The sequence below is a fragment of the Petromyzon marinus genome, chromosome 17, assembly GCF_048934315.1.
Source record: "Petromyzon marinus isolate PM22_M1 ecotype Great Lakes invasive population chromosome 17, UKy_Petmar_22M1.pri1.0, whole genome shotgun sequence".
NCBI lineage: Eukaryota > Metazoa > Chordata > Hyperoartia > Petromyzontiformes > Petromyzontidae > Petromyzon > Petromyzon marinus.
Genome location: NC_133683.1, coordinates 854,319 through 873,248, shown reverse-complemented (window position 1 = coordinate 873,248; position 18,930 = coordinate 854,319).

Genomic DNA, 18,930 nt, shown 5'->3' with positions numbered 1-18,930 from the left:
TGCCGGCTCACCGCCTGGCTGCTGTCTCCCCGCTCGTCTGTGGGAGACATATAGAGGTACTGAATTAGATTTATATTCTCTACATAACATGATTCCTATCTACACAAAGCACTCACCGCGTGGAGTACAGCAAGTGATATTCCACGAAATAAAAAATAAACGTACATGACCATAACAGAAGCCAATGGGTACAGCTGTGCATACACGTACACACATATACACGATTCCTACTGATGGAACGATTCACCACTGCCGGAGAGTCAAGGAATTGTCATGATTCAGGATCATGAATGCAAACTGTCCCCGTTCTCAAACCTGAGTATGATTGAAAAGGTCGTAGAACGCCTTTGTCGGAAGCAATTACTTCCCCATGTCACTGCGATGGGCAGATTCATGCCATTGCAGTCGGTTTACACATTGTCAGTAGTACGCAAGCGTACGCATTTGGGTTAACCCCAAGTACAGTTGCCACCATTCCTACGACAGAGCAAACCCAGGCACATTTCTCAGCGAGCCGAGGTCTATTGTTAAAACTGTGCAGTTCACGGTGATAAAATTCAACCATAGCCATACCCGGGGTACCAGATCTCGACACAAATTAATTCCTGCTGCCACCCGAACACTGTCCGGGGGTCAAACACAGACAGGTGGCAGCCCCAGTCGCGAGGCCACATCTGCACCGACTCACGGTAAACGTGTGCAGGGCCAGCAGGAAGAGCCCCGGGATCTCGGAGCGCAGCCACTGGTTCCACGCGCTGTCTCGGTCCACGTCCTCGCGTGACGACGACACTTCAAAATCACCTGACCGGAAGGAGGGGGGTGGGAGGGAGAGTAAGAAGGTACGAAGGGGAACCTTCTAACTCTTTCACAGTGACGCGTTCTTCGCGTGCGTCACCCTGCAGCCAACCTCTCTGCTCTCGTGTGTGAACGTGGGTCAGTTTGGTTTAATCGTTCAGAATGAATGGGGCATGACCCTGGCCCTTGTGCAATTTATTATTTTCCATGAGATAATACCAAACACATCATTCATGTGTGTGTGTGTGTGTGGCCTGCAAGCAAAACGTCTGACCTCTGTGATTGCCAACAAGGGGTCAAATACTTATTTCCCTCATTAAAATGCAAATCAATTTATAACATTTTTCACATGCGTTTTTCTGGATTTTTTTGTTGTTATTCTGTCTCTCACTGTTCAAATAAACCTACCATTAAAAATATAGACTGATCATTTCTTTGTCAGTGGGCAAACGTACAAAAGCAGCAGGGGATCAAAGACTTTTTTTCCCTCACTGTATGCATTAGTTCTGCCCGTACCTCTTTGTGCCTGTGTAGTGGGCAGGCAAGTGTGGTGGAGCAGCAGGTCCAGCACACGGGGTGTCCAGCAGAGGAGAGGAACTCCCCGTGGCCGTGGCCGGGGAAGCAGAGGTCGGCGGCGCTGGGAGCGGCGTCAGTTGCGCGGCGTCTGTGGGAGAAGGCACAGGCCTCTGCTGAAGAATATCATCCGCAGACACATCACACGGCTTGCCGGACACGTCACACACTCGGCCCTGTGATTATGGAGGTGAGACAGGTTCGCGCGTGGCAACGAATGGCTTGTCGCTGGACAAACATCGACGGCAACATTGGGAGAACGCGGCACGAACTCGTGCAGAGTTTCTGGCACCGTATGAATTTACACTCCTTGTAGGTATGTACGTTGAACCTCTTTCGCGCCGTACGTCAGCCAGCCGTGCTAATCGGAGGTGCAGATGGATGCAATTGAAGGAAGTGGAGCAGAGATTTCAAAATGAAACAAAAGAAATTGATACAGAAATTATACAAGTCCAGGGGACTTCACCAAGGCCGTGTTATCGCAGACTCTGACAGAGCACAAAAGAAGACTGGCAATGGCAAAAAATGGCTTCATAACTATCATTGTCAGATGGCACACTTGCACCTTCAGTCTTCAGTCGGCGTCAGTAATTTAAGAATGCACGCATGATGCGTGACACCAACTAAAATGGCATCGATGCTGACTAATCACATCCTCTCCAAGATGTGGAACTCAAGAGACATGGATGCCTCTTCCAAACAGGACTACCCTTGACAATTGAGTTGTCGCCTGGGTAAAGATAAAATGAACTAGGAGATTTCAACTTGAAAATCCAAACCATCGCACCAACAGTAATGGACGGAATCCTATATAAGGCGCACACTGCAGGAGCTTCAGGTGGACTCTGGTACCTGCTTTAACGTCTGTGTGAGAAGCATCTTCTCCCACTGAAATTCAAACAAAGTTGACAGTTAGACAGGACATGTTTTAAAACATCCGCAGTAAAATTCAAGTATGTATACCATTAAAGTAAACTATTTTTTATTTACCAGGTAAGGCCCATTGAGAGCTATTAAGCTCTTTTTCAGAAGCGACCTGGCCACAAATTATAGCTTAACGAAGTGGCTTATCACGTGGAAATTTATAGTAGCCAAATACTCTAAACGCATTACTTACAAATAGCTCACAAAGCGGTTATCCTCCCACTACCCTTGGGTTACCTCCTGTCCCGGTCCAGCCGAGACAGTCTGTGAATTGGCATCTGTGTTTGGGTGGCATGAATTAATTTGTACCGAGATCTGGTACCGGTACTGTGCTGAACTTTACTACTGCATGGTTGTTGACAGACCTAGACAGACTGAAACATAGGTCTGGGTTTGATCTCCATAGTGGAAAAGGTGGTAACCCGAAAACTAACCCAAACCCTTCCACATTCAACGATAAACACTTTCAAACCGAGTTCGCTCGGAAATGACCCCACTAAACCGCACGTATGTAAACGTTTGACTTCAGTGGTTCCTCCGCCGCGTGCGAACGATGAAGTGCACGGCCTCTCGTGATGATGACCTCACACCCGCATGGCTGCACGAAAGGCGGTGCTGACGAGCATGAGGCAGGTGGAAGAGGCAAAACGAGGAGGCAAGATTAGAGTGCTGTAGTCGGTGGGGTATAGTGGGGCCTATTTCCGAATGATTGATTTATGCGGAAATGAAATTGGTCAAGAGTCCGTTACTTTGTAAACATTAGCATGTATCTACTTTAATACCAAGTCTGCAGGGGTGGGAAAGATGAGGTCTGTTCATTCTGGTGGGCAAAGGTAATTTAGACACTCCAAGTCTGGTGGCATAAGGATGAAATGCACCTTACAAATGTAAATAATAATGATTATTAATCAATCTTCTTCTTCACTCCCACGGTGTTCCAACCAGGGTTAGGCCATGTAATGATCTGACGTGCTGTACACTTGTACAGTGTTACTGAATTATTGTATCATTATGAATTCAGTGCCCCTTCTGCGACCTTTCCCTAGATACCCCTCTGGTGTATAACCTGGCCTGCTGACGTCAGGGCCGTAAGCCGCAGATCCCTTTCCCTGCCAGCAGCCAGCGCTATACTGTTACATTACGATTCTATGCCAAAACACAGGGAATCCTCTACTTACGATCATTCAACTTACGAACTTTCAGAGATATGATCAAATCTGTCCGTATGTCCAGTTTCCTGTTCGGACCGAGAGTCGTAAGTTCAACTGCCGCACAATAGGTGGTGATGGTGGCATCTACATCTGCAGAACGTGAAGAACCAGAGGCAACTATTAAAGCCATTCCCCGTGTTTAGTGTACAAGCCGTAAAACGTGTTTGAAATCGACGGGAGTAAAGTTGGACTCACGAACAAATCGACTTACGAACAGACCTCTGGAACCGAACTCATTTGTACGTACAAGAGTCTGTATATGGTGGTCACTCTGAACAACACAGACCCAGCCTCCTTTTTACTATTTTTGGTCCATTAGGACACTACCAGACGCATCTTTCTGTGCTAACGACCACACAATCCACATTAGACGTGTCACAACAGGTCACGTTTAATAGTCTAAACTTGTCTGGAGTAAGTCGCATATGGTAGACATTTCTGCACATTTGCAGAATTACATGTCAATGATAAAGGAACCATGTGTATTGCATTACACAGGTGTTTTGATCATGTGTGGATGCAGATTCCCGCAGCAATACAGGGAATAGGTTGTTCGCAGAGCCACTGATTAATCAGAATCAGAATCTTTTTTATATCCTGGAGGAATACGAAAAGACACTTTTTTTGCTAATTGGCCGTGTCGGGTGGTGGAGGGTTACGACACATTTATAAATAAACGCGATCTAACCCAAAAACCTTTATTATGAAGGATTGTTTTTATTTACATGCGTTTGGGTAATTTTTTTACCTTTCTTGTACTTTGCACTGCTATCGTATTTTTGTATTGTTTGTTGTTGTAACGTTCTCACCCGCCCCTACTGGACGTCTGTGAAAAAGTTCTTTGTAGCTCATCAAATTCCTCCAGTATAAATACACATGCCGATTCTGACATTCATTGTAAGTATGTAATGTTGAACTTCTTTCGCACCGTATGTAACCGACCATGCTAATCGGAGGTGCAGAGGAAGGGCAACAAACTAAACACAAACAGCGTGTTGACGGTGTGTTTAATGGTTCCCTCAGCCATTGGGATTCACACTCTTGGCTTAGGACCACTCATGGAGGGTGAATGAGCATTGCCTCCGCCCCTGCGTGTTGCGATGCTCAGAGCGAGGTGACAACTCTCATTCCGTGCGTTCTCCCCCCCCCACCCCACAGCATCAACAACAAGAGACAGCAGCTGGAGTTGGAGATCATGAAGATCCTGCAGAGCAAGGGGGACCCTGACAACAACAACATCGTCACCCTCCTGGACAACTTCACCTTCCGGGGACACAACTGCGTCGTCCTGGAGCTCATCAGGTGAGTGTCATGGTGTCCGATGAACACCGATCCAAAGACAAAGATTAACCAGTATAGCCTGAGAAGATTGTTGGGGCAAGTGCTGTTAGCAAGTAGCGCCTATGAAGACGGGCAAGGCACACGAGGAGGTGGGTGGGCAGCACCACGCCCGGCAGCCTTTGTCTCCCCAGTGGCGATGTTTACACACCGCACCAGGTACTCATTTGAGGCTGAGTCGATCTAGGGGAGGCCCAGGATTGGTTCAAATAATCGTCACCGGTCTTGGCCGTGAGCGGGAATTGTAGAGCAACGCGCTAAACGCCGCACCACCGCTCCCCCAAACACCGATGCGTCCGTGTGTTCACACACATGAGTCATTTGGATGTAGAATAAATGTCCGTAGGCTTTCAGAATGCCCTAGAACAGGGGTCGGGAACCTATGGCTCGCGAGCCAGATGTGGCTCTTTTGATGATTGCATATGGCTCGCAGATAAAACAAAATATTCTCACTTGTTTTAATCCATCCATCGATTTTTCACTGCGCATGTCCTGTTCAGGGCTGCAGGAGCAATTGTCCATTATTTTAATTGGATGATACTGGCCTACGTTTGCCGTTGCTGGGTAAAACAGGTAAACGCCCCCTTTTGAATCAGTCTGAGACTGCGTCTGCTCGGTCATTAGCTCAAAGCTAACCCTTCGACGAAGAAGATGGCGAAAAGAAAAAAAGACGACGAGTATCGTACATTTCAGGACGAATGGACCGAAGAATTCGCCTTTGTGGAGAGAGCGGGTTCTGCGGTGTGTCTAATTTGCAATGACAAAATTACATCGTTGAAACGGTCGAATGTAAAGCGGCACTTCGACACGCGCCACGCTACCTTTGCATCAAAATACCCTGCGGGAGACAGCAGAAAGAAAGCGTGCCAAGAGCTTCTGAGCAGGGTGCAAGCTAGCCAGCAGCAACTCCGCGTATGGACCCGGCAAGGTGACTATAATTCGGCTAGCTTTGCTGGTTCTTTAGCAATAGTGAGGAACGGAAAACCATTCACAGATGGCGAGTATGCTAAAACGTTCATGCTGGATGTAGCCAATGAACTTTTTGATGATCTTCCGAACAAAGACAAGATAATCAAACGGATACAAGACATGCCTCTGTCGGCAAGAACTGTTCATGATCGTACCATCGTGATGGCAAACAAAGTGGAGGAAACGCAAGTGAAGGACATAAATGCAGCGCCGTTCTTTTCTCTGGCTTTGGATGAGTCAACAGACGTGAGCCATTTGTCGCAGTTCAGCGTGATTGCAAGATATGCTGTTGGTGACACACTGCGCGAAGAAAGTCTTGCTGTTCTGCCATTAAAAGGGTCCACAAGAGGTGAGGATTTATTCAAGTCTTTCATGGAGTTTGCTCAAGAAAAAAGTCTACCTATGGATAAACTTCTCTCAGTGTGTACTGATGGTGCTCCGTGTATGGTGGGGAAAAACAAAGGATTTGTGGCGCTTCTCCGTGAACATGAAAATAGACCCATCCTAAGTTTCCATTGCATTATACACCAGGAGGCACTTTGTGCTCAGATGTGTGACAGGCAGTTTGGCGAAGTGATGTCGCTGGTCATTCGTGTGATCAACTTTATTGTTGCCCGAGCCTTAAATGATCGCCAGTTTAAAACACTGCTGGATGAAGTTGTAAATAACTATCCTGGTCTGCTTTTGCACAGCAATGTGCGTTGGTTGTCAAGAGGGAAGGTGCTTAGCCGTTTTGCGGCTTGCCTGAACGAAATCCGGACTTTCCTTGAAATGAAAGGCGTCGGGCATCCTGAGCTAGCCGACACCGAGTGGCTCCTCAAGTTTTACTATCTCGTAGATCTGACTGAACATCTGAACCAGCTCAACGTGAAAATGCAAGGCATTGGAAATACAGTGTTATCCCTTCAACAAGCTGTATTTGCTTTTGAAAACAAGCTGGAGCTTTTCATCACGGATCTTGAAACAGGTCGTTTACTACATTTTGAAAAACTGAGCCAATTTAAAGATGCATGCACAGCAAGTGAGCCCATTCAAAACCTTGATCTCCACCAGCTAGCTGGCTGCACATCCAGTCTCCTACAGTCCTTCAAAGCACGCTTTGGAGAATTTCGTGAGCACACTCGTCTTTTTAAGTTCATCACCCATCCAAACGAGTGTTCACTGAACACAGCCGACCTGAATTACATCCCTGGTGTCTCCGTCAGAGATTTTGAAGCAGAAGTGGCTGACCTGAAGGCCTCAGACATGTGGGTGAATAAGTTCAAGTCACTGAATGAAGATTTGGAAAGAATCACACGACAGAAAGCGGAGTTGGCGAGCAAGCACATGTGGACAGAAATGAAAAAACTCCAACCCGAAGACCAGCTGATTCTCAAAACTTGGAACGCGCTTCCTGTCACATACCACACACTGCAGCGTGTGAGTATTGCTGTATTGACCATGTTTGGATCTACGTATGCATGTGAGCAGTCATTCTCACATCTTAAAAACATCAAGTCCAACCTACGATCACGTTTAACGGATGAAAGCCTCAACGCTTGCATGAAGCTTAACCTCACCAAGTACCAACCCGACTACAAAGACATCAGCAAATCCATGCAGCACCAGAAGTCGCATTAATGGTGAGTGTTATAACAACATTATTTAAAAGAATAAATTCAGAGGCTTATTATACTGACATTTAGTTGAATTCACTTTTAAAATATATTATATGGCTCTCACTGAAATAAATTTCCAATTTTTTTGCTTTCATGGCTCTCTTAGTCAAAAAGGTTCCCGACCCCTGCCCTAGAATTATTGTCTTTGTACACGGCTCCATGGTCAGACATAACTCTTTATAATGCCTTCCTGCCTCATTGACTATCTTTTGAGTTGAGCGGCAACCCTGTATGGTTACTCCGTGCGGCTTCGCCTCAGTCAAGCACGTGTGCTCCCGTTCAAGGGGCCAATCAGGGAATGGGTCACAAGCAGGAAGAAACTGTAACCGTTCACGTTTTGTGCCGTCACGCAGCGGAGACCTCCTCCAGAAGCTGGACGAGACCTATGGCTTATACATGACGGAATTGAAGCCGTACGTGGGCTCCATGCTGCGGGCCCTGGCAAAGCTGAAGGCGATGCACATCATTCACGCGGATCTGAAGCCGGTTAGTAAACTAAGCAGCCCGCTGCGTCTTTTGTCCGTCAGTATGGAGTTAGTGCCTCAGTTCGTGCAGTTGCAGAAAATGAGAACACTCTTAAATTTTGATTTAAAGCTTTCGTGACTCCAGTAATTCATATTCTTAGTTCTTTCTTACCGAAAGAACTAAGAATATGAGAACACTATTGTAAACCTTAGTAACAGGATTTCGAGATATCTTATTCTACACCGCAACAACACTCATGCCACGACTTGCTATTTCATAAACACAGATAGCCAAAACTTGCATAGAAATACAACTTTTCACGTGGATCTCTGTTTGCTCTCAACAACCAACGCTCCGCGGAACATTTAATATTTTCTAATTTGCATTAAACAACAACGACCACTGCCCTAAGCAACAATTCCGAATGCCAAAGCTAAATGATGGGCGTAGCAGTGGTGGGGTAGTTCGCAAACTGCACTCAGAGGTTAATGACCCGAATTCGATTTCTGGCCACGGCTAAAACCAGGGTTTGGGCGATATCTGAACTGGTCCTGGATCCCATTGCCTTCAACAGCCCCCTGAGCAGCATGGTGAGGTATGGCCATACAACCCCCTTTATTAACACGGCATGGGGTAGGGAGATCTTCAAGCATTATTACATTTTCAAAGAGCAGTAAGTGTTCAACAAAAATGAGTACATGAAATCTTTGAGTAAACCGCCATGAACCAATTCAACAAGACGCAATCTCACCGACACACCACGAGTTTCACTGACAACCACTCTGTCATTTTTGCAGGCAAACATCTTGGTCAAAGACCACATCAGTGGCAATATCAGGCTCACGGATTTTGGCCTCAGCATCAGCGAGACCTGCCCAAGTGAGTGATCTAGCTGCCCTGTGTGTGTGTACGTGTGTAGCAGCATGTGTGTGTGTGCGTGTCACAGTGTTTGTGGGGAGCGGTGGTGTTAACAGTTAGCACGCTGCGCTACGAGCCTGTTTAAGCTATATGGGGGGTCTTTGTCTTCGTGCTGTGGTGGCGTGGTGGTTAGCACCGCTTAAACAAAGTGTGGTAGTGACACTGATACCCTTCAAACGTTACATTTCGTCAATCATTTGGCCAGGTTTTCAACTCTCAACCTCCCAGTTTTGAGGAGGGTAGTTGTCAAACAAGAACCAGTAAACCGGTAACAAGTCTGGAGCCAGTAGCCAATCCCATTGGAATTTTCGTCGCGGATGGCTGATTTACGTGTGATTTACATGTGATTTACGTTTGCAAATGTACAGATCGCATGGCAGCCCTAAGGTCCTTTGTCCTCATTCCTCACTTAACCTTTTCCCGTTCCGAGACGTCTGCACGTTACAGGGTGGTGGTAGGTGTCCCCGGTTCATCACTGAATCTTGAAACGCGCAAAGCGGCTCGGCGTTAATTTTATTCAGAGAGGCGTCGCAGCGCCGTTGCTTTTAAAGAAGTTGTTACTCACCGCAGAGAACTCTCGCGACACGACAGCTGCACTCTATGATAGCTGGCACCAGTGTAATGAAAATAATTTACATTTCTAAGTGCTACCCAGCTGATACACGCATTTACGTGGGCGATCTTTGTCATTGTGCGTATTTTGAGTGCCATACGTGACTGCGTGTGCATACCCTCATCTATTCTGCACTTCACAAGTACAGGTGAATAATGTGCAAGTGCCACCTTGTTTGGTCACCTGTCTGTCCGTGTGCTGCTAGGAGCTTGGTGTCTTGGCTCGATGTGGTACATGGCCCCCGAAATGTACTTTGGGCTCCCGGTCACATGCAGCGCGGACATGTGGTCACTCGGATGTGTGGTGGCCGAGATGCTCCTCGGGAACCCGCTCTTCAAGACAAGCTCGGAAGACCACATCGGCTATCTCATCCAGGTATCTGACGCGTAGGAAAACACCACTGCATATATATCCAGTTGGTTATAAGGTCCTGCTGTTGAGCTACAAGGCTGTCAGTGGGTTAGCCCCACAATACTTACAGGAGCTGATTCACTCATGTACACCAATGAGGTCCTTGAGATCTTCTGATCTCCTACTCAGTTTTCTGAGGTCAAGTCTCAATTCCTGGGGGCGATCGGGCTTTTTGCCAGTGCAGCTCCAAGACTATGGAACGCGTTGGCCTCTGATAACAAGACATAATTTTTAAAGCTATTTAATTCTCACCATGAAAACTCACTCGGTAAAGTGGCCTATTCCCCATAGTTTTGGTCGTCTCATTTCCTCGTTTTGGTCGTCTCATTTCCCTGCTTTCCATACACGCGCCCGCATTGGGATCATCGGATTAAATGCGCCTTACAAGTATACATTTTTAAAATATATACATACTGATGAATTCTATAATTTTTATTGTAACAAACCTCGAGCCCGATACGGCACCACCAAACCGGGCGTCATATTTCCCATGGGACCGTTCCAACTGCGCCATATAAAGGAGGAGAGAGGGTTTAATTCGAATTTGAACCAACGATGGAGTCCACGATAAACAACAACAGCAGCAGCAGCAGGGGGTTAGTTATGACTGATGGCGCACAACGATCCACCAGCGTACAGACCCGCTGTGCGATGGCTCATGCGACAAAGCTGGTTACGTGCAGGGCTGTCGTCATCCTCTGGGCCTTTCACTTGTCAAAAAATGTCGCTCAGCTGCCGGTACACGGGAGAGGAGTGGACGTGTTCACTGCGTGATCACGCACCATTTCCATGAGTAAAGAAGTAAAGAGAGATTTCGGGATCATCGGTAATACCAGATAATCAGAGCGTCAGGCAGATGTCCTTCGGAATGATTACTATTGTTATGATTATTGTGGTTTGTTGTTAATCCCCGAGGCTTTCAGAGCCTGTGTTGGAGAGCAACGAAGCCGCACGTAGTAACCACGTCATCGATTAAAGACCAAATATGTATGCTTCGCCTGATGATAGAGATAAATATCTGCAAACAGTATGTACAAGAGCAGGCAAAGTTCATTATTCATCGACGTTTCAATGAGACAAAGTGCAGCATATGCACGCTCTGTTCACTCGAGCGACGGACCTCATCCAACTCATCCCTCTTGTGATCTTGGTTTCAGATGTTGGGGCTCCCACCCAAAGCCATGATTGACGCCTCGACCCACAACATTATCTCCTTTGGTGAGTGGATAGGGGGGGTGGTGAGGTGGTGGTGTTGGAGTTCGTAGCTGTTGCTGCTGCTGCTGTCACTGCCCGGAGAATCGTGGCCGTGCAGCCGCGTGTCTCGTGCTCTGTGCTTGAATAGAAAGGCATGGAAACTGCTTCGCGTAATTTAAAAATGAACTGTGCTTTATTTGGGTTTAAAAGTCACAACGGTCTTGGCAACGTACTCGTCAGTACGTGTTGAATTAGTGTGACAGTAAGGAGTCTTATGAAAAAATACTTTAAAAGGAACGGTTATGTTTAGGTAGCAGAGTATATTTGGAAAACCTTATAGGGATTTGCAATCCAACAGAGGACGTGTGTATTAATTACATGGAATTCTGGCCATCACATTTTTAATAAAGATGAGTGGCCGTTTTTTTTATTTCAGCATGACTTAGCACAATTTTTAAAAATTGTGTGGCAGATGTGACGGTATCCTAAATCAGCATAGAGCAGTTCTACCATAGTACAAAACAACCACAGAGAACAACCCTCCACACAAACTGTGGGTCCTTGATTGAGAAATAGATTATGCTGAAAAGCACGCTTGTACAACAAATTACCATCCTCTCCAAGTGATGCAAATAATAATATAATACTAAAATAAACATCAAAGTGTCTCCTTGCTCAAACAAGTATCAGGAGGTTCTCGTCTCCTCCGGTGGCCCAGAGTTGAGAGTGGGAATTTCACTTTCACGCTTAGGAGCCATCCTTTCCACACGACTACTGCAAACGTCTCACAAACGGTTACAAATTTGATCGACCCTGGAGGGATGACAGGCTGTAGTCGACCGCCAACATGGAATCATATTTGCAAAGATCGCAATTGGAGGGTTAAGGACCGCCCCCGCATTGTACTGATCGCCACAACTAATTCAGTGTTTCTCTCTTTTTCTCTCTCCGATAAACAGACAAAAAGAATCGCCCCGTCGTCAACGGGAAACGGATCGTCCCGTGCTCCGTGTCTTTGAAGGCGGTTCTGGGAACCCGCAATCAAAAGTTAATCAATTTTCTCCGCGAGTGCCTTCAGTAAGAGACTTGTTACTATTGTCTACATTTCACCTCGTACAAATAATTAAATATAAATCACTTTGCGTCTACCATCAACATTACTGGAAACGATCTTAGACCTCACGTGTCGTTTGGGCTAGGACTGCAAAGTTTTGTGTCACACCGGGGCATCGTTTCTTCATCTCGTCGCTTTTTAAAATAAATATCGTTTCTGACAAAAGTGTTGAGGATAGAATTGCGCATTTCACCCCAGACCACGATTCAATGAAGCGATTTTAGAATGCAACAGGCACCTGACTCCCTCCGTTTGCCTCCTTGGCAGGTGGGATCCCCAACGTCGCCTCACACCCACGGAGGCCCTCAACCACCCATTATTGTGGGGCGGCAGGGCCGTGCCACCGCAAGCGAACTTCCCGCCTTGCCCAGCCATGGACACGGAGCCGGTGGCGGCCTGCAGCTTCTCGGCAGTCCCCCGTCTCAGCCAGGGAGATTGCCAAGTCCCTGCTGTAAAGAGGCAGACTTCGGAGTCCACTTGGTCAAATCAGAATACTGCAGGCTCAGTTTCTGTGAGCGAGTGGGCTTCGAACTCGGATTTGGGAATGGAGTCGGAGTGGGGAGTGGAGTCGGCAGGTGACTGTGCGGTAACACGCCTGTCTGAAAAACTCTTCGATCAACGTGACAGCACCAATGACGTCATCGTTGAAGAGGAAATGGAGCCGATGGTGGCCTGCAGCCTCTCGGCAATCCCCTGTCTCTGTGAGGGAGATTTCCAAGTCACTGCTGCAAGCGAGCAGACTTCGGAGTCCACTTGGACAAATCAGAATACTGCAGGCTCAGTTTCTGGGAGCGAGTGGGCTTCAAACTCGGATTGGGGAGTGGAGTCAGCAGGTGACTGTGTGGTAACACGCCTGTCTGAAAAATTCCCCAATCAAAGTGGTGGCACCAATGACGTCATCGCGGAGGAGGAGGAGATGGATTCGGCTACGAGACAAGAGTGAGCCTCCACGCAGAAGTGCACCTTGAGAAAAATGTGTATTGGGGAGGTCATTCAGACAACGTGTCTCCTGATATAAATTAGCATATAGCAAACACCATCGATCATCATAAATTAGTTACTTGAGTAAATTACACATTCCTATAGCAAGGGCAAGTCTATTTATATTACAACCACTGTTGATTCCCACAATGTGGTATTCACGATTGAGAGGAAGTAAAAAATATTGAGGACACATGAGATTTGGGTTCTGTATCAGATGAGACAAGTTCTGTATTGTAAGAACGGGGAATCTGTTTCATGAGGAGTTGTGAAATGAGGATTCTGTAATGGCATTCACCTCTTTAGTTCATCTCACTTGAAGATGTAAATATCCCAGGGCTCCAAAGGATGTAATATCTTATCCCTAACCTCATCTCCACCAATCTGCAGCTAAATGCATTCCTAGTAAAAAATATATATTAATTATAAATATATGAATTGCACTGCATCCCACTTGGAGGTGCTGCGGTTAGAGCACTCCATGATCACTGCACGCTTGTGAGTTCAAAATCCAGGTCACGAAGGTTAACAGCTTATTTATCAACCTGAGCTATAGTCAAATAATGAATCCCATTTTGTGGGAAGTCAACAGCGGTGATCCTATTATACACCACCATTGGCTCCTGTTATAGGAATGTAGCATTCCGCTACTGGCCATAGTGAGAGATGTGTGGCATCCTCCTACCTCGCATTTGAGCGGCCGGACACATATGAGGTGCACTGCAGCAACCAGTGTAAGCACAGCCGAGAATGCATGATGGGGCAGACGGTGGCATAATGAATACGCGCATGTCTGTACGTTGAAATAATTTTGAACGCGTACGTAGCCGATCGTGCTAACCGTAGCCGACCGTGCTAACCGTAGCCGACCGTGCTAACTGTAGCCGACCGTGCTAACGATGGCGCGTGCGTCCATTTGCCAGGCGGGGCCCTGCTCTCCAACCAGGCAACAACAACAACGAGGAGGATGATGATGATGATGCCGTCGACAAGATTGGACCAAAGGCGTCACGCGGGCCTGGACGGAGATTCTCCCGCCTGAGGCGGAATATTCGGGGGATTCTGCGATTCATTCGGGAGCACTGTTTCTGTTACCGTGACGATACCGCTGAATAAATTCTGTCATGCGGCTGGGCCCTCCCTGCCCTGTGTACATATTTTTCAATGTTACTGTCGATTTTGTCTCACTTCTTTCTGGTCTAATGACTCCAAGACTCACGGTTTAAACTGAAGATCCCAGTGGTCCTCAAAAATATTTACGGGGACTCCTTCACTTACAACCATTCAACTTAGAAAGTCTCAGAGATACGAAGAAACCTGTCCATATGTCCAGTTGCCTGTTTGTACCGAGATTCATAAGTTTAATCGCCACGCAATAGATGGTGGTGGTGGCATCTACATCTACACAACGTGAAGAACCAGTGGCGTCTACGTCTACAGGAGATTATACAACTCTTAAAGCCATTCCCTGTGTTTAGTGTACACGCCGTACAACATGTTTGGAATCGACAGGAGTAAAGTTGGACTTACGAACAGACTTCTGGAACCTAACTCGTCCGTAAGTAGAAAAGTCCCTGTATATGGTGGTCACTCTGAACAACGCAGACCCAGCCTCCTTTTTACGATGTTTGGTCCATTAGGACGTTACCAGACGCATCTTTCTGTGCTAACGACCACGCGATACACATTAGACGAGTCACAACAGGTCACGTTTAATACTCTAAACTTGTCTGTAGTAATTCGCATACGGCAGATATTTCTGAAAATTTGCAGAATTACATGTCTATGGGAAAGAAACCATGTGTATGGCATTACAAGGGGTGCTTAGTCGTGTGTGGATGCAGGTTGTTGGCAGTGCCACTGATTAATTAGAATCTTTTTTTCATCCTGGAGGAATCCAATGAGCTATGAAGCTCTTTTCACATATGTCCAGTAGGGGCGGGTCAGCGAGGTATGTTCAAAAACGATATGAGAGGCAAGACGGAGAAAATGTAAGCATGTTGCTAAAAATACAAAGTACATAGATTCCTGCCGATTTGTCAACAAATGCAAGTTTGGGCAATTCAGCAATACAACAGCACCAGACCACGACAAGACAATGCACAGTCCCTCAATTACATTGCAAATTAAAATCGAAAGTTCAATGCGCGATATTTGAAACAAAGTTACTAAATGGCAATATTCCCCTCGAATACCGAATGAACGAGGCTAAGACGCTTGCAGTAATGTTCAAATATGCATCGCAAGCCATTCAGAAGTGGAAGGCCTCACGTGACCACAGGGCACCACGGTGGCTGGGAGATGTTAACTACCTCCCTTGGTACGCAGGAGGTCGTGGGTTCCATCCCAACCCTGACGCATGCTGTATATTTGTCTGCTATAAATGTCCACATGACGATAAGCCACTTCGTTGAGCTATCATTTGCGATGGCCAGGTCGCTTCTGAAAAACTGCTATATATGCTCAGTGGGCCTTACCTGGTAAAATAAAAATAGTTTGTCAATTAATAAATAAATGAAGTATATAAGTTCCAATTTCATTCATACATACATTTCCAAGCTTGAGAAAGGCAGTAAAACAATAGCAAAAACAGCCACAGTCCACACCAGGAAAACATACAGTGCCTCGGTAAAATTATACTTTAAAACTGAACTGTTGATACATTAAGAATACAAAAACTAGTTTAGTTAAAAATCATTTGGTTGATAAGGACCTGGGTAGTGATCTGCGATTATTGAGTGGGGGTTTGGGAGTCGCTGACTGGGAGGAGTGGGAACGGGTGAAGCCGGATCTGCCACGCGTTGCGCTCACCAACTCGAGCTTCGCCGGGACAGCAACAAACGAAGAGACGGAGAGAGGAGCTACCCCGGGTTTACATCGCCACGACTCACGACGCACACAACACACACGGCACATGCCCAGGGGGAGGAGGGCGATGACCACCCCACAGTGCGATAGCTACGACTCCCCTTTCATTTAGTGAGCCATCCTCACACAACGCTGCACGGAGTGTGCAGCGTTATCAATGAACACGGCACTACCACTGCACGGAGTGTGCAGCGTTATCAATGAACACGGCACTACCACTGCATGGAGTGTGCAGTGTTATCAATGAACACGGCATTACCACTGCACAGAGTGTGCAGTGTTATCAATGAACACGGCACTACCACTGCACGGAGTGTGCAGTGTTATCAATGAACACGGCACTACCACTGCACGGAGTGTGCAGCGTTATCAATGAACACGGCACTACCACTGCACGGAGTGTGCAGTGTTATCAATGAACACGGCATTACCACTGCACGGAGTGTGCAGTGTTATCAATGAACACGGCACTACCACTGCACGGAGTGTGCAGTGTTATCAATGAACACGGCACTACCACTGCATGGAGTGTGCAGCGTTATCAATGAACACGGCACTACCACTGCACGCGAGCAATCGGCTGCTTAGTGAGTTACACGGCACGGTACGGAGCTATTAACGCGACACGAACCACAGCGTGTTCCTGGGGTACTCAACTACCTTAGTTTCTCAACTACCGGGATTACTCAACTCAATATTTCAAGAGGCGCAATGCACTGTGGTGAATACGAGACAGTGGTCCTTCATAAATAACATCACCAAACAGTCTTTAAATAGCAGCATGCAGCACCGGGAGACGCAGATTGCCAACCCCTGAGCTATTCTATTCCTGCGCATGAGGGCAACATGTTCAGGAGCCATAAGCCAATGTCCAAGGTCTGCTGGTCATGACGAGAGGGCTTCATGTAGGGTTACTATTCCAGCTCCTCCTGTTGTTTGTGGAGTGACTCATGCAGCCAGCTGTGGCTCTAGGGTTTGGTGATACATGTTATTTATGTAGTTTATTGTTAAAAATTCGGTCACAGTTCCCATGATCACTGTTACATTGCATTTATAGCTTTATTTTGGTGATTTCTAAAAGTTTTTTGGTTTGGCCATGTTTTTGTTTATTGTAGTACGGAGTTAGACTGATGGCCTTAATCTAAGTTTTCTTCTTGTTGTTGTTTGTCTTGCATCCCACTGGGATTTTTGCACACAGCGTTGGTGTACGGTGCTATATCAGGAATATTTTGACGTTTTTTCCTGGATTTTCTGTTTGCACATGCACAAAGTCACTTTAAGATGTTTTCTTGTTCATGTTTTTGTCTTTTTTGTTTGTTGAGGTTGCACCCGATTCAAGAGCCGAATGGCTCACAGGGCTAAACCAAATAAATGAAAACTAAACTAAACTAAAACTACTCCGTTGAAGGAGCACAAACGACTGTGGTTCACAATATCGTGAATAGCTTGGGTTGGATGGTCACAATCGCACTGTGGCTTGACTTTAATTTTCTATTGCGTCGTTTCACGTTGTACGATCTCTTCTGGATGACCACAGTCAAACACTGGATAGTTTAAAATTTTCCATTTGTGCATCAGGTATCCGCATCTGCCATGTTTTGTGCAGATGCGGTTTAGGGGGACCATGATCTTCGTCGAATATCAAACCCAGGGATCTTCTGCGTTGGGTTTTTCACAAGGTGTGTCAGTTCTTTTGAACTTACGCTGATCATGTCGACTCTCTGCAGTGGCAATGTGAAACTATTAAAATAAAAAGCGATACAATTTTTTAGAAGTTGATTCTTACACGTGCAATTCAATACATGAATTGTCAGCTGAATACTAAATATTAATCGATTTAACCGATGTATCGCGCTGTTACTACTAACTAGCACAACTCTTTATTACGATCACAGCATGTACAAAGTAAAATTTTAATTAAAAATATGTCCTGAAGTAACGATGGTTTATTCAAACTGTGTGCAATATCAAGCAACTTCGGAATGATTTCTGAAGCACTGCTGCAATGTTTGGTGCACTGCGATACTAACGCGGCGATCCGAGTTGGATTCCTAGCCATGGCTAACGTCAGTGGTGACTGATATCTGAACCAGTCCTGAACCTAATCCCCGCCCCCTTCACCAAGCGTGGTAAAGTTTGGTGCAACAACCCCCATGACCAAAGCAACGTGGCAAGGCCATCATCAGGCAGTTGACTGCCAGAGGGGTGTTACACACACAATCATCAGTTTGTCTCGACAATCACTTGCCTTGAACATTGAATCCTTAAGTTACATTACCAATGGCATATTGGTGTGGCTCACTGACCCTTTGATGTGAAAGATTAAAGAACCCCAAGTGTCTGTCGCCGACTCAACAATTTTGAGGAGCGACCCGTGGCGGTCAGGCAGATCACGAGGTGAGCAGAGGGGTGAGGAGGAGGGCACTTTGGAGGGGGCTGCCAAACCTCGAGTCGCGAGCACACAGCGCCGTCTCGTACAAGACGGCGCACCGATGGGCACCGCCGCTGCTGCCACCGGGCTTGGCCTTCTGCGCCAGTTTCACCAGGTTGGCCACGGGGCCGTGCCCAAGGTTGCGGCAGGAATGCACGCCGTAGTGCTGCCCCACAGCGCAGTCCACGGCCGGCAGCTGCAGAGCACACAGCCAACAACAGAGACCTGGAACCCTCTCTCTTTCGTTTGGAGGCGGCCGAGTTGCTAGCAGCCCTTTTGCACTGGCGCATCCGATCCGTGCCAGCGCGTAGCACCCCCACGGAACGGGTGGTTTTCCATTGGCTATTTGCTGTGCCGATATAAAATCAAACTGTAATACGTCGCCCTTACAAGACCACTCAAGATGGACCAGGGGCCAAACAGGTCCAGAGGTGGTGCTAATAATAAAGTGTCCATTGCGTACGACG